Consider the following 17,091-nt stretch of genomic DNA (forward strand, 5'->3'; position numbering starts at 1 on the left):
CATTATAATGGGTGCTGCAGGTCGCAGAAAGACATACGCGCCATCTTTACATAGGTTAACCACGGCAAATCAATCAAAGCAAACCGCATGAAAAATTCCCAAGATGTTGAGAAAATAGCTACTTCATGGGTAACCCTAAATCCTAACACAACATGACAAAAAATTAATGTTTGCTCCAAAATCTCTCGACCGATTTTCGCGAACCAAGTACCTATATATCGGACTCCCTGAGACACGTATTGCAGTGAAAAGGACATAAAAATCGCCGGGTCCGTTCTTACGTATCATTTTAAAACTGCATCACTAACCCTAACCTATGATAAACATAAGGGAAATCACAAGAATCCAATTTTCTTCCTAAGCACTTGACCGATTTTCATGAAAGAAATACCTATCTATCGGGCTGTATGACACACGTACCGCATTAAATTCGCCAAAATGGTACTATCTATTCGTACGTTACTACCGGAAAACCGTAACTAACCCTAAGTCATAAGAACACAATTTTCTCACAAATGACTCAACTGATTTTCATCAACGATATACCACTGGATTCGTCTCCTCAAGATGCATCTTTACATTATAAATTCTCTACTTGGTTATTTCGATTCCAGTCTCACTGCTTTTACCCCAGTACATAGTATTAAAAAAATATCAAAAAGGTGCAAAATGCTCCTTTTTTGTCAATGAATTCCCATCAGTGAGTACTTATCTTCTATGCGTGGCATCCTTCACAGGCTTCTGGTCATATCAAGGATTAAATAAAAAATGACTTCTCTGTTACAACATTTTCTATATGTCAAACCCTAAGTACATTGTTGAGTTCATCGTGTATACACACTTTCCAGACACTTGCACTCATCTCCTGTATTCAAATCATCATTATTCCCAATGTTAGATTGAAATACTTTGGAAAGCATCATTTTGATTACCAGGGCCCAAATTTCTGGAATAGTCTGCCTCTTCAACTTAATCATAATGTAACTGCAACACGATTCAAGAAAGCTCAGAGAACTCACTTTTTTCTGCAGTGAATCGACTTGAGCTTTTTTCACATGTATTCTTTTTCTTAAGCATTTTGGTCTCAGTATGTGGTATTTTCCATTGATACATTTATCCAGACTATAATAATACTTGGATTTCAATTATTATTCTATTATTATTATTATTAGTAGTAGTACTTGTGTATAATACTTACCTTTCTGCTTTACATTGTACGTGTTCTTTACTTGTTACACTGTTATCTTATTTTGTGTACAATGTAAGTTTTGGTGTATATTTAACAAGATCATAAAGGAACTAATTGGCATCTTGTTTATATTAAATTTATATTTAGATTAAGCGAGATTTTTATCATTGAAAGATGATTTATGTATCTTTTCACAACCTCTTCTCTGCTTAACCATTAATGTTATTATCAGTACAATGGTAGCTCACCATGAAGTGTATTAAGTATTAAGAAGGAAAGATGTAAGCCGAGTGTAACACACAAACATGGCATTAGTTCTATGAAACATTTAGTTTGTTGAATAAATCTTCAAGCCTCTTTCATTTAACAAATAACCATAATTGCTTGTTTTACTTGATTGATATTAATGTCATTGTCATTCACTTAGTCAACAAATAATATTTTCTCAATCTTATGTCTGTTAGCATGATGATTGCCTTCATGTTTCAGTCATTCTCCTGTTCTCACCATGAAAGTAAGACAGCATATATTAATTGTATGAAGCTGCTGAAATAGACAATGTATTTTTCTGAATACAGGACCCGCATTTGGGGGAAGTAGACAGTTAAGGTTTCGTAGTTTCAACTTGGGGGTTTGGTTGGGAAAGAAATGTGCTGCTCTTTGGGCCATTTCTACATTTGCAACTGTACTGAACTGAAGAGGAAGAAAAACAAATGCAGTTATTGTTTGTGAATTTAGCATGGGAATTTTGTTTATAGTCATGCCTCCCGACTACCAATCCAACATAATGCAAGAAATTATTTTGTCAAAAGACTTTCTATGAAGTGCCAGGTGGGGTGGGGTGGGGAATAGAAACAATAATGGTAGAATGATATGCGAGAAGGTAAAGAAATCAGCTGACGATGTCAGTCCAATAATTCAGAACCCTTTATTTACCATAATTCCTATGATACAAATTTAGGAATTGAATAGCGATGGAATATAATTACAGAGTTACCCGGGTTTCTGTGAGTTATTCGGATTTCTGTAGTTTTATGGGTCTTACATGTTGGCAATATTAATGAGATTGAATAAACCCAAAGCTTGTATGGTGATGTCTTAATGCAATCAGCCACAGGGGCCTGTTTATAGTGGTGCCATGTAATGGGGCATCACGATGCAGACATGTGGCATGATATCCCTCTCAGTCACATTACCCTGACACTGGGCAACCAGACCACCAGAGTAGTCTGTGAAACTAGTAGTCTTGAAATATATATATATATATATATATATATATATATATATATATATATATATATACACACACACACACACACACATGGAAATGGAAAATAATTTAACGAAAGGAAATTATTTTGCTTTAATTATCATTTCCCATTATTAATTTGATGTGTTGGCCTGTGCACTCTATATATAGTGACTAATACTGATTTTAATTTTGATGAAAAAAATACATTTGATAATTGTGAGAAGATAGTAGATATACAATCTAGAACGGAAACAGATAATTCATTGAAAATAATATATCTTGATTCCATTATTTCCCTATTTGAAGAAACATACTGTGGATGCTTAGAATTATGACAATGTGTGGCCTGTAAGTAAGGTCTCATGTACATGCAAGTAATAAAAGAAATATTGTATGATGTTAAATCTTTCATTAATTTTTTTTATTTCACACAGAAACATTAAAGACCACAAAATCTGAATACAAAATGAATTTCAAATCATGCAATGAAAAATATTTCAAACATAACTAAGATAGACATTGCTATTTTTTTCATTTCTTTCTTTAATACTTATTACAAGACCTGTAAACATGTGAAACAAGTCTTTTTATAAATGCAAAAACTCAAGCTCCAAAAATGCAACTTCTTAGTATATAAATCTGAATTATGGTTACAATGAAATAAATGGTGTTTACAAATCACAGTATAACTCATACACTCGTCAGAGGCTGTCCAGGTGTGCAAATTCTTGAAAAACATTTGGGACACAATGGGGGTCAATGGAGGTGGGAGACTGGTAAAAAGTGTTTGAAAAGCAGGACATCTTTGATGGACAGCATCTTATCTACTTGAAAACATTACTAAAGCATATACTGAATGAAATGGTAGCAAATTATGAAGAACACAATGCAACTTGCCATTCATTTAAATCACTGTTGTAGACCTAAAACATTCTAACATGCAAGTACATATTGTTCATTTTGCTACTTGACAGGAGGAACACATCCACTACCCACCATTTCGTGCCCATAGGCAACTACTTTCTACCCAGATAGCCACCAAAATATTTTACGTGAATACTCTTTGGACAACAATTGTTGCCCATGGTTTGATGCCTGTTCATGTTTCATATATTTATGAACATATATACATATCTAATGCTTTAAGCCAATTACTGACACAAGTACAAGATATAAAGCATGCACATATGATAATCTAATTATTTAAATAGTGGAGCTTCCCCACCCCCAGATTCTTTCAGATTTAGCTTATTCACTATATGTTCCATATTTGTAAGGTTTGCTTTTAGGGCTGTTCCATTTAAACATACATAGTACCCAGGGAAGGCAGTTTAAAAAAAAATATATGTACATTGATTTCATTGATTTCATATTAAAATAATAACAAAATTCTATACTGCATCAATGGATGAGTATCCCACTTTGAAAGTGCCTTCCTCGGTCCCATGTATGTTTTAATGGAATATAAATTAATCTGGCTGCCATCATTTAAGTGTATTCAGCAATCAGAAGCAATCCGTAATATGCTATTTACATTTCTCTTACTTTTTTTACCAAGCTGAAATAATAAGCAACATCTTAACCATTACTCAGTTACACAATCGTGTAAAATACAATTGGAGCTGATGCCTGTGCTAAACAAGAAAGGTAAACATTAATGAAAAATGGAGCTCTATTAATTGCTCTTGCAAAAGAGCAACATTGTAACATGAGTAAACCAGTACTGCTTTGTTAAGAGTGAAATCATGGGAACTGCAGAAAGTGTGCTCAGAAATGTACATCCCTTTCAGTATTACTGTATATTGAATTAGCAATACAAATAACATGTTTAGTACTAATAATTTGTGATTCTTGAAAATTTGTGCTGTTGAAGACTGATTATGTCTGCTTGTGCTCCGACAGACATAGAAGAGGTTGCATTCTCTGTGTAAATCTGCAATCTGTAGCAGGTACATGGATTTCAGTGGAGCATAACCTTGCTCCTCTCAATCATGAAAATGACATTCAGCACTGGATCTGAAAGATAAACTAACAATATTTAATGACAAATAATGCACTTAGCAGCCAGAAGGAATCATTAATCCATAAGCAGCTTTCACTGTATCAGTTGCAATATTTCCAATACAGAAGAATAAATTTTCAAAGAATCAGTGAACTTGAAAGTTCTAGCACATGTTTATCCGCTAGTGTCCGTATTTGGAGGGTCTTTTATACATAGGGGTAATTTTACAATCAATACTAAGGACAACATAAGTATGTCACAAACAGTTTCACCTCCTACAAAGAAAAGGAGAGTTAAATACGATAGCGACACAGATCTCTAATTACCCATGAATGATCAAAAGCAAGATGTTACTTGTCGTTACAGCTTGTACTAAGTATAACTACAACTGAGACTGATGAAAATTAAAGTTTCTTGTAATAAATATTAATTATTTGTTGTCAATTTGATATAACATCCATATATTAAATGTGATAATACCTGATTACTATGTGACGTTTTATGTTGTTATTTTTCTTTGCTCACGCGTATGACCTGTGTACTTCGGATGCAATGGTTGCGTGAAACAAATAATCTACTTTGGGATTTGGACCGAGAAAAGGAAATCCCAGTTGCAGGGTTACATGATATGTCTCCCCAATGTAACTCTTTGAATGGGATTTACTTGTCTCGGTTAAAACCATAACATATATTTTATACGCATTTCCCAGAAAGGAGGAATGGACGGGTGAAAATAATATGAACGAAGTAAGAATGATTTTATTTAGCAAATGAATTTCTTTTTTTCTGAATTTCTATGAAGGAATGAATCACTTGAAATTTTTTTTCTTTCAAATCATTCCAGAACAGTTTTCCTTTTACAAATATCATAATAAATGAAAACGTTATGGCAATTAACATTTCAGATGAAATGTTACTATTAGGAATTGTTATGTAAATATATGTCAGTGTAGATCCCATCAAGAAAAGGAAAAACATTTTTTCTGCAGTATAATTACAGCAACTTTTTTTCTTCACCTTTGGAAACATTTTGGTGAAATTTGCAACAGTTATAGAACTTAGTGAACTGCATCAAAGTGTGTTGAAAAATTAATTTTATGCTGCCAAATAATAATATAAATACCATAAAATAAATATATCACTCTTTAAATGACTAGCAAACAATTCATACAGTGACAATGTTATTACTATTTGTATGTAAGAGCATGGAAGCATTATGGCAGTTTCACTTACATTTAGCTATGCAACTCAGTCAACAGTTTGTTATTCATAAATAGTTATATCTACCGTATTTACCATATATGTTGAGACACCATAAATCAATTCTGAATGTACATTTTTGTGTACTGATGTTTTGGTACACAGTTTATTTCCAGTCTTAAGTTGTGGGCACATTTTAAATCATTTGAAAATTACACGTCGGAAAATGCACTCAAACTTAAATTTTTATTTTAAAAAATATAAAACTGTGTACTTTTGTTTAATCCAATGCAGCATCATCTCATCAACCCAACCCTTCTCCTGCACACATATGATCCATTCTTTCAGTGCATAAATATCTTTTTAGCTTTGTCATACAGTGAAAATGTATTGTTGGAGGCAACACGTCTCCTTAAGCGGAAACTGCATGGAACTAAGGTCATTTTATTTAAGATCTGCACCAGTCATGCTAATTCTCACACTTTCAAACACCATCTTAATGACCGTCCATCCAGGAATGAGATCAAAGCACACTGGAATTTCATCCATGTTAAAAATCATATTGTCTGCAAAATCATCTTCTCTTCTGGCCTTTACAAATTCATCAAATGATTTTATTTTCTCCAAATCATCTAGGTGACCCTGGATCATCGATGTCCATGCATGAAATACTATATTGTCACTTTAAATATTGTTTCATTATTTGAAATTATTTCCAAATTTCCTGTGAATACTGGTCAAGTTTCCCTATGAGGGCCGAATTTGTGTATATATGTGTGTGTGTGTGTGTGTATATATATATATATATATATATATATATATATATATATATATATATATATATATATAATCAGTACACTTAAAAGAATCCAAAGTAGGCTTGCTTTGAGAGAAAATAATTAACCTTTTTATTGATTTCTTTTAAAAAATAATCTGTTTAAAAGTATCCAAAGTCGGCTTCCAAGGTCAGCTTGCTTTGCAATAAAAAAAATAACCTTTGTCTTCAATATGCTGTTGGCAAAATGACAAATAATGATTTTTGTTTGCAAGATACTGTCATGATAATTGAACTGGATATAATACAATCTTGTTTATTTTTGCACATAACACTGCGTCATGTGTAAATGGCACATACCTTCAAGCAATGATTTCACTTGTTCACTCTCGTTTGTGATTTTGTTGGTTCCAGTTTTCAATCAGATAACACATTCAAACCTCTGAGTACAACCAGACACGATTTGTTTCTCTATGTTCATGTCAGTAAACATTGTGTCTTGTGTAATCTGATATAAGTGAAACATGCTACAGTATTGATGTCTATGCTGCATATATGGAGTTTGTGGATACATCTTCTTTAATGCTCATGATGGAAAAAGGAGAGGAATAAGTGATAACAATACAATGTTAATTTCTTTCATTGTATTACCAAATAAGCATTTTGTTTATCAATTTTAATGCAGCATGGGGTTACAAATTAAACACAAATTTATTTCATTTTTTTAAGTTTTGGAACATATGACCTAGGTGTCAAAAAGTTTCACCAAAAGTTCTAGCAAAGGAAAAAATAATTATTTTATTGTGTCCAATATAAAGAGTTATTATTAAAAGTCAAGTAGCACTAATTTATAGTAATATTGATAGCCTCTGCAATAACAATAATGTATATGTTCAAAATAGATCATCCATATATTAGAACCACCAAAATTTTCTGTCTAAAATGCTGCGAAATGTAGTATATTTTTCATATGTTAGTTTAATTTTTTGATTATATATTACAGAGACAACAAGTATGTCATAAATATATACCTTGTAATGAAGCAGCATTGAACAATGATAAACTGAACTATTTTGTTTCAGCAGTTTAAACTATAAAAATTGATGTTTAAAAAGTAAACTAATATCAAAGTGCTGTCAACAATGCTCATTACATTGCTATTGAGACAAATGATGCCTCTAATTAGAATAATCTAATTTCAGACCAAAACTTGCTTTAACTGCATTCATATACATGAAATAGGAGTGTTATCCATACAGCTGAAACTGAATGACTGCATGGAAAGTGTGCAGTATCCAGTTTGTTCAAGAACAAAAAAATCTTAACATCCAAATCAGCATTCGTCATTCTGAATAACTTACCCAAACAATCGAATGTAATCTAGTAACGCAGCATTTCCCTTTACATTTGATGAAGAAATCCTTCTGGAATTGCCCACTGACTTTATTGGATCACTGAACAAATGAAAGAAAAAGAAACATTTTGTGTTAGATGTCTGAACACCTTGCATACCGTTGGTGGAAACAAAAAGGAATCAAAACATACCCATCTTACATAATTTATTTCACCAACATAAAGCAGAGGTCACATTTAATTGCATAAAGAGGTACCAAGTCTATTTGTAACTATCAGAAAATTTAGGTGATTAATATTTACATCTGAGTTAACATTAGGTCACTACACAGAATTTAGTGCATACCTTTTTTAACAAATACCCCCCTCCTGCTGGCCCAGTAGTGTAATCATATTGTTTGTTTATTGACTGGAAGATATTTTATTACTCTTTGTAACCGTGTCGCTTTGGTACAGTTGTCTGTAAGTTAGAAGCTGTGCACAGTCAGTGATAAAGAATCTTTTTGAATCACAACTGTGTTGCTACATGCAGTTTTATCACGATACTTTGTGCTTTGATTTCATCTTGGACTTATTACAATATTATCTATTTCTAAGCTTTTTGGACATAGTACGAAAGAGTTCTTTGTCTCTGGAATTAACACATGATATATTTTCGTGACTGGCAATTGTAAGATTCTTTGCTAGACGGTAATCTTTTGGGATACATCATACTAAGTTGTTTTTTGGTTTGGCCCGTGCCTGTGAACTCTCTCTCTCTCTCTCTCTCTCTCTCTCTCTACTTATTACCTACAATGTAAAATTGCTTTCACTCCCAACTTTCGGTAAAAGTTTGTTCTACTTGTGATACAGAGGCTATTAATATACTAGAACAGCAGTAGTTGAAAGCAACAGCGGTTTAAAACTCATCTGCATACCAAGCATGTAAAGCTGATTATTAAATGATACTAAATCATCACTACGAATACCACCCCCCATAAAGATTAAAATTAATACTGCACATAATAATACAATACGTGTGCAATAACTTACATTTACATGCGAACAATTCAAAGTGAAATATCTAAGACATAATGGAATTAATGTGTTTAATCCAGAAATGCAGCATGTGATGCCTTGTGTGTATGTAGGAAAAATTAATAATTGTTGCTCAAAGAAGGTTAAACCATTTAGTGTATTGGAGTAATCACAAAAATATTGCCAATTTTTCATGTTAATGTTAAAAATAATACATAATTCAAAATGTCGATCCATAGCTTAAGGAAGGAAAATGTACCATTTGTTATGACAAATTAAAATGTTCCCACTCTATTACAAAATAAATAATATTTCCCTTATACACATTAATGTATAGCATATATGTTATGAAATGTGGCAAACAACTTTAGATAGCTTTTTCTGTCTCATGCAGAATATGGGATAGTCAGTCACACCAATACTTCTAGCATGGATGCTGATACGAGTCATCTATGATATATTAAATGGAAAATATACCTTTGCAGCATCACATTTCGCAGCCTGTCCTTAGCCGCTGACTCATCTACTCACCTTTATCAGAGGAATGGTCACGTGAACATCTTTTCGACTATCAGGTGACAAGGCCCATTTGTAAAAGTCTATATAATTACCAAAATCAGTCGAAATCTACACTAATCTGCAAATAACGTTAACAAAAAGAAGAGAAAATAGTTATAATGTAGAATGATATATCATGCACAAATGAACTATAATGACATTATGGTCAGTTGTTAAAACATTTCATCGATCCAATTACTTTACTCAAGAACAGTTACGCTGGCAATAATAATATTCTGATAATGATGTTAAGGGTTGTCCATAAAGCACATATGCAAACAATTGGTGATTGTTTTATCCCCTTTCCCATTACTCATTGCAGAGCATACATTTTTGTATCCCACCCTTGTGTATGTACATTGCTGAGTCACCACCCACTTTCCAAGAATAGTTGGGACAATTGAATTTTAAAAGATGAAGTTATTAGAACAGTCATTAAAAATAAGCAGAGGTTTAATTTAATACCATGTAAAACAAACTTTGAAAATGAAAGTAGGGAAGTATTAACATCAACTATAATAGTAATACATAGGATGAATTTTACAGAAATCGTAACCTATGTTTTCCTAAGGCAAATGTAAATATTTGTCTCTAATAATAGTTTTAAACAAGTCACAGCAGCTAATATTTAGTAGACCTTAACTTTAATAATCAACTATCAGCCAGTGACTAAACTTTTGATATCAACTGTGGAAAATTGGAATATTATCAGCCTTATCAGCATTTGGAATGACTGGACCTCAAATTGTTATCATCAGCTTCGATATCATCCAAATCATGAACCATAGCAGTTCTTTTCTCGGGTGACAATATTTGTAACGTGTGTGCGATCATGTGACATTTGATGTTGGCCTAGGATGAGTAATAAATTTAAGACACGTTTCTGAATCTCACTCTTATAAAAGTAAAGGACAATAGGTGTTCAAAAGGCAATCCACGTGTCTATCCAAATACAATACTGTCCCAGTCTGGCAAGGTATGGCTTCACAAATTCGCATGAGGTACCGGGGTCTAGAATGCATGTGATACAATAACTGGTCATGTCAGAAAATGAAGAAGAAAATATGTCTTCTGCAAAGTGCACCATGTGCAATAAAACTACAACATATCACACTTCATAATTCTAAGCAGATATTGGCTCTGCCTGCCATGGCATAACAGCCACTTTAGATCTAACCCATCTGCTAGTTATGTTTCTGACTTGACTACTCTTCATAAACATCACAGTTATCAAGGAATATTAACCCCTACCACTGCAGTACATACTTAGCAGTCACCCTGCCACATACACAGGCTAATGCTTTTTGAATTTTGTTCAACACCTCCCAACTCCACTCAATGAATACATACTTTATGCACGACCTATTAGTGTCACAGAAAAACAAAAGCAATAGAATGAACTAATCATGTCATTATTACAAGATTTACCAGTACATACATTATTATATAATATACAGGTGACCGCTCTGGTGGCCTAGTGGTTAGATCGTCCGCCTCGGATATGGAAGTTTGTGGGTTCAAACCCCGACTGCGTCATACCAAAGACTTCAAAAACTGATACTAACAACTGCCTCGCTTGGCGCTCAGTATCAAGAGGTTAGTGTTAGGACCGGTCGGCCTGGTGTCAGGATAATGTGACTGGGTGGAAGATGATGCTACATGTCTGGGGAATGATGCACCAGTGCTAGACATCACTATAATCTGCCACTGCAGACATCATAGCCATGTGACTTAAAAATTGTTAAAGCTATGTTAAAAATCTAAAACACATACTATAATATATGGGCAAATGTACATTTATATGGACATGTTATTCGAAAAACTCGAACAGTACTGATTGTTACTATCATCAGATATGGATCATTCAACTTAATGCATCCGCTGAACAGACTTCTGATGTCAATGATCAGCTGACTGTAAAATATCAATACGATATAATCAAGGTTGTAAAATGTTTGTTTTAGGAGACTGTTGGATGGATTTTGGTATATATAGGGTATGTGAAGATTTGAACCAGTATATAGACCCAGCAAAGTCTTTTCAACTTCTACGGTAACACACATTTGAGTGATGTAGCTGTATAATGTATATTTATCATTTAAGCAGACCAAAAAGGGTCTTAAAACTTGTGTAGTTATGTCACAGAAGTTAAGAATCAGTCAATTCAGTTTTTGATTTAAAATGATTCAAAATTCGAATTATTTCTTTCCTTTTGTTTTGATTTTCTGTTCTCTACTATACATGAGTGCTATTATATCTCAGGTCATAAAGTCTGCAATAGATAATAAGTTAATAAAAACAATGACCCTCAAGATATAATTTAAGTCTGCTTGTTGTTGTTTGTATTAAAATGAATTTATTTTCCACTATAAATCAGATGGCTGTGGGAAACACACAATAAACAGACGTTATGTGCAGTCCTAGTTATGAAAGGGGAGTTACTCTGATATCGCAGTAAGACCAACAACAAAAAAATAATCTGATAATGGCATATACTTGTATTAATGTTGGAAATTTAATGTATGTGTTGCACAAAGTGCAATCATCTTGAAAAATGGATGCTACTTCTATGGCACTCATTATGCCACCTGTGCCCTACAGCAACAGAAACTTACAAGAAAGAATTAAAGGAATGCATTTGTAAATAGCCACCCATGATGAGTGGAGTTGCTCTGGGATTGTTGGTGAGAATGAACAATCAACATGAGGATGAAAGTACATATCAACCTAAGACTGTTTGAACAACAACCCGTGTTCCAACGAAAAGTAATAAATCGTGCACAATGCAGCTTTCAAGTCAGCACCTGCTAAATGCGAAAGCCACCAAAAAACGACATTAACATGTTCACATTTTGACTCTTATTTGCTACCATAGATTCGATCTCCTAGTCCTTGACCATCACAGTAATCATATGATCTAACTCTTGTATAACATCATTGGACATTATCAGACAGCAAACTGGCTAAACAATTTGTTAAAGTGATAGCAATTTTAAGAAGATATTGATTCTATCTGAGAACATAGGTTAAGGATATTATTTTGAAACAGTAATATTCATGGGTTTATTTATCAAATAGTGTACTCGTCAGCAATCCTGACATTTTCCAAAAATAAACTGATGGTTTAGAACTAGTAACATATGGTCACGTGGTACATATAAGTACACGATATGTGTTGCAATAGATAAAATAAATACAGAAAAGTTCAAATATCGAGATACCATAGAACCAATATCGTCGGAAGCCAGGCTACACCATATTAGTTTTTCCACAAATGCTCGTATCATTGCTTACAATTGACCTGTCATACATGTACTATTAGTCAGAATTTCCTCTGAGCCTTGTCACCCCATTTTTGATATTTGGATATTTACGTTGTCCAAATATCAAAAATGGGGTGGCAATGGTCAGAGAAAACTCGGACTAATGCACTATATAATAATTACTATATAGCACATGTATGACAGGTCCAATGTAAATAACGATACGCGCCCCAGTGGGTTTTTCAATGAATTTTTTTATATATATACCAGTCCTCGAAAATTAATAATGGTGATAAACTTAAAGTGGATTAATCAGAAAGAAATGTAATTGCCAGTACCCAAATAAAATGTAACTTATTTCTTAGTAACCGTGTCAGTATACATACTACTGCAGATAAAATATTGCGATCTTATTACTAAACCACGAAAACTGATAACGGTCATAAATGGGTATGAGGCGTATCGTTTAATTTCAGTTATAATTTAAAAACGTGTCTATTAAAATATATAAACGTACAAAGAATTCATAGATGCGGCTATAACAATAATAATAATAATAATAATAATAATAAAACTACTTGCGAAATAAACTTGCAATTCAGCCAATCCACGAAAATTGATAACGCCACCAATGGCGGTCTAATTTCAAATAGTACTTTCAAAATTGTAATAGTAAACAAAATAAAATGTAATTACGTACAATGAATTATATGTAACGGTTGAAGTATATACACTACCGGTCTGATAACATAATAAATACTATATTTCTAGTAGCACAAGTCTCAATGTCAATGTTATTTTTTAAAAACGACAATGTCCAATGAAAACCGTCGTTTCAACCAAAGTCATTTGCATATTTGCATAAATGAATATTTAATGACTGGCATGATTTCTCCATTATCCCAAGTGGTTTGCTCGTATTTGCCATGCACTTGAGTATCTTTCTCAGGCTCTCAACACTTACATTTTTAAAGATGTTGAAGATTTACACGAAGATTTTTATTGTCACTAAAAAAAAGCGTAGAAATATGAATCAAAAGCGAAGAAAATTCAACTTCTATAGGTCAAAATATTTAAATATTTAAAGAAAAGAACTATCCATAAATCAAACAGCTTCAATTCTGATTTATCTATATAAATTGTGTATCAACCGTAAATTGTGTAAGTATATAATATCTCTGCATCGATACTACCCAGTCTTTGCCCGTCTGTGCGTGTCTTTGTACTGTATTTGCGTGTCGTTGCACTGTATCGCATCCCTTCGCTCAACACTTGTTTGTACCTACCTCCTTTTTTCCAACATCTACTATATGCACATAAAATTATATACTTATGGTACGAATCCATGGTCTTGAACTAAGTAACAGAACAGAGCGAAAACCAAAACGTTTTGCAAACTTTAACAAATAATTTATCTCCCTTGAATATAGAAGTGAAAATTCAAAAAAGAACTTGCATTATTGTGAATTAAATCGCAGAGCTGTCCTAAAAGTTCTATCTGACGTCCAAAAGTATTGATTATTCCAAAAAAATTCCAGTGGTGTTCCGAATGGATTCCAGTGGTGTTCCGAATGAATTCCAGTAGTGTTCCGAATGAATTTCAAACTTAGTATGTTTAATGTGCTGAGAGAGAGAGAGAGAGAGAGAGAGAAATGTTCACATATACATACACACATACAAATATATTCAAATACAAAGATTTACATACAGGTAATCGTGCATAAGTACACACATACACTCCTACAGATACTGCTGCACATATATGCATGTTACCGCTAGCTTCAACGGTCACCATTTATTTTATGTTTCATAAATTAACTATTTGATTTACTCACTTCACAATATTTGGAATGTGTGATGGTTTGAAATGATTAGTTTCTCTTATTACTAATTTCCCAAAACAGTACACCAATTATGAGACAAACAGTACTTAAGCAAGTTACTGCATTAACACCCTTCAAATTACTTTACTTTATATTATATACATCTACTACATGTTTTTTTTTCTTCTAACATACCTAGCCAAACATTAAATAAATGAGGCTGTACCTGAATCACTGTAAACATGATTAATTTCATATATGTTTATATCTGAACTTGTTTAAAATTGTAACTGTGATTTGCAAGAATATTACGAATAATTCAGAGATGTTTGTACAGTTGAAATTTGTCAACTTTCTCCATGTACAATGGATATATTCATAATATATTTCTGGCATTTGTTTTTTAAATGGGTCATTTACGGTGTTTGGGGTCTCAAGTGGCCGATTGGTCTAAAGCGCTGACCGTTACGGATCACTGCCCTCTCACCTCTGTCAGCGTGGGTTCGAGTCTCAGATTCGGCCAATATGGATATGTGAGAAAGCTTGGCAGTAGCTTCTCGTGGGACGAAGGCTCTTTCAGGGGTTTTCCGGGGTTCTTTCTCTACTATTAATACTGGTCGCCATGTGTAGCCTATCTTGTGCTGAAAAATGGCGGTTAACCCCATAACAACAACAACAACATTTGCGGTGTTTCATTGCTAAATCTAAATTAATAAATATCTTATTTCAGTTACAAAAGAATGAGATAATTCACTGTATTTATTACCATGAAAAAAAGTCTCTTTTTGAAACTGGAAAATTGTGCAGATGACTACAATGACTAAAACTAGGAAGTAATGACCCAGTTTCGGAACAGTCCCAAATAAAATGAGATAAAGTCTCGAAGGAGTCATTACACAAAGTACGCATGTTTGAAGGGAATTTTGCAATTTTGTTGAAACAAAATACTGGTTGATAAAATTATATCCATTATTTTAGTTTGAAAAGACCTAAGTCTATGACAATGCAAGAAATAATATTCGATCTCTATCAGCAATAAATAAAAATTCTTGATTCCATTTCCATACTAACGCTGGACAAGTAGTTGTAAGTTTTGATGTATACTTTTACAACCCCTTTTACCGTAAAGAGCAAAATTACAGATTAATGAATAAATTTGGAAGTAATCAAAATTAATTAAAAACAGACAAAACTGCATTGCTTGGATGAGAATTAACTTAATGGGAATATTCATTAAACTGTAAAAAAAAACAAAAAAAAAAAAACAAAAATTCTAAGGTCAGAATGAAGGGTTTATCTAAAACTCACATCTAATTAACATGTTTACCGCCAAGTAATAACAATCATAATATATAAACTTACAAAGCATAAAAAAGAAGAAAACAAACAGAAATGCAATATACAGTTAGGAATTAACACTCAGTACTAACAAAGGTTAATCACACACACACACACACACACACACACACACACACACACATATATATATATATATATATATATATATATATATATATATATAACACCTAAGAGGAACGTACTGCTATAAGTAAAACATGAGAACAAATCTCTTACAAACAATTATGAAAAGACTGCATTGTTTTGACGAAATAGATGATTGATTAATTCATGAGAACGTAGAGTTTCATTAGACCTACAACGTGAAAGTTTAAAAGGGGAACGCTCATCACATAAACAAAGCATACATTGTTAATTGTTATTTATTAATGTAAATGTTATATAACAGTTAACCATTTTCTTTTCCCCATTATTGTACATTTGAAACGTGTTTACGAAGTATTTGCGTGCCTTCGCGTGTATTTGCTTAGTGTTTGCCTTATCTTAGCGGGTATTTGACCCTGCCCGTTTTTGCAATGTGTGTATGGTGATAATGGAAGCAGAAAGAAGAATCCGAACTGGTGCTAAACCCTTCCAATGTGAAGTATGTGGTAGATATTTTAGCCACAACTGTTATTTGTCCACACATTTGAGGATGCATACTGGTGACAAACTATTCAAATGCGAACTATGCCATAAATCGTTTATTGTGAAATCACGTTTGTCAGTGCACATGAATATACATACTGGTGAGAAACCATACAAATGTACAGTATGTGGTAAATCGTTTAATGTGAATTCTAATTTAACAAAGCACATGAGGATACACACTGGTGAACACCCATTCGGATGTCATCACTGTGGAAAATTGTTTGACCAGAGTTCTACAATGAAAAGACACACTATGACACACACTGAAGACAAACCATACAAATGTGATATATGTGGTAAAATGTACTCCTTGAACTCTTACCTGGCAAGGCACATTAGGATACACACAGGTGATAAACCCTTCAAATGTGTAGTGTGTGAGAAATTGTTCACCCAAAACTCAGGTTTGACCATACACTTAAGGACACACATGAATGAGAAACCATACAAGTGTGAAACCTGTGGTAAATCATTTATTGTAAACTCTCGTTTGAATGTGCACATGAAAACACATACTGATGAAAAACCATATAAATGTGGGATTTGTACTAAGTCATTTATTGTGAACTCCCATTTAACAAAACACATGAAGGTTCATACTGGTGAAAAACCATATAAATGCAAAATATGTGGAAAATGTTTTGGTCAGAACTACACTTTGACAAGACAT

The sequence above is a fragment of the Sinohyriopsis cumingii genome, chromosome 11 (genome assembly GCF_028554795.1).
Source record: "Sinohyriopsis cumingii isolate HCF-2022 chromosome 11, ASM2855479v2, whole genome shotgun sequence".
Lineage (NCBI taxonomy): Eukaryota > Metazoa > Mollusca > Bivalvia > Unionida > Unionidae > Sinohyriopsis > Sinohyriopsis cumingii.